Below are 1431 nucleotides of genomic sequence, written 5' to 3'. Positions count from 1 at the left end.
CAGTCAGAAACCGGCACATAATCCCAATGTACGGCGTTTCCGCCGTAGGGATTAAGATGTCAGTTTCCGACAGGCTTTCATGTTGGGCTTTCCAACTGGAAAGCCTGTTGGAAAGTGACATTAGGGGCCCATAGCAGGGCCCCCTTCATCTTGCAGCCTCCGGTTGGGGCCTGAGGTGCCCGCCACACGGTGTAGGGATGAACAGATTCTCACAGTTCTCTATTGGAGCTTGTGCTACTGCTGGTTTACGGCTGCAGCACAAGCTTCCATAGAGAAATGGGAATATGCAACCGCACTATGTGCAGCCACATCGTGATAAGGTATAGGGAACCACGACCCATGGTTGGGCGGTTCTTATACCGATACGGTGTCAGACAGACGTAAGTGCAACCAACATCGTAATAAGGGCCTTAATCTGAATGACAAAATCTTAACCAAGAAAAGGTACCAAAATTACAAGATGAGACCGATGAGAGGACTTTTCTGGGCGTCAAATATGATTTTTTTCCTGCTCAGCTTCAGAAGGATCTCATCAAACAGCTATCCAGCTTTGAGGGGACAGCAAATAGCCTGCAACTCTGCCCTCAAAAGGTTTTGGCTTCCATTTCAGAGGCTAAATCTTATGTTAAAATCTTTGAATGGGATGAATCTGCTTACTGTATTCAACCTGCACCCCATTGATATTGGACTGAAATCTCACCTATGTCCCAGTGACTCGCAAACAGTCATTGCTTATTGATGCTTTACTTTGTCTTGGCACTTGTCCTATTAACTTTTTTTAATTCATCTCTCCGGTTCCCTTTACTTTTATGTTGTTTTATTGTCATTTTGGTTATTAAATTTTGGAGTGGAATTTCAATTGTTTTATGTTAATGTTTTTGACTTTTTTTTAACTGTTCTGGTACTCCTAATTGGTTCACACATTTTCACCATGTTTAGCCTGTCTGCTCTGTGACATAGCTACCAAGGGTTGAGCTCATGTTTAATTTATTGCCGTTTTGCTTGAACCATACATGTTACTACTGCTGAAAGGAAAGCATTTAAAGACACAAAGCACTGACAGCCTGAACGAGTCAGCTTATGTCCCTTTACACATTGCACCTATGTATGTGAGGCAAAGCAGAGCATATTCCCAGGCTTAAGTATAGCTGGCCCACAACTCTTCTGTTAAAGGTAGCTATTTCCCGTTGGGAATAATTTGTAACGTCTTGACACAATTGGGAGGTTAAGGCGAGAGCTTCGCCTTCACATTCGTTTAACAACAATGTTCTTGCCATTGCCAAAATGCAAGTATTCTTCTTTCATGAAGCTAATCTAATTTAAAACTAAGAAGAACCCAACACTTCCTGTTCTTTGAATCACAGGGAGAGGAAACTGTGGAAGATAATCACACGTGCTTAGATAATGGCGCTCTCCTTCCACACGGAAGTA

At 42.7% G+C, this 1431-nt stretch overlaps 1 pseudogene; it reads left to right on the top strand.

Annotated features, from left to right (window-relative positions):
- The first annotated feature begins 221 nt into the window (after window positions 1-221).
- On the top strand, window positions 222-367 carry LOC146867004 (small nucleolar RNA SNORA17; annotated as a pseudogene).
- The last annotated feature ends 1064 nt before the right edge of the window (window positions 368-1431 follow it).

The sequence above is a fragment of the Triturus cristatus genome, chromosome 1_2, assembly GCF_964204655.1.
Source record: "Triturus cristatus chromosome 1_2, aTriCri1.1, whole genome shotgun sequence".
NCBI classification, from domain to species: Eukaryota; Metazoa; Chordata; class Amphibia; order Caudata; family Salamandridae; genus Triturus; species Triturus cristatus.
The sequence above is the reverse complement of the archived record's forward strand: the minus strand, read 5'-3'. Positions and strand labels throughout refer to the sequence as shown.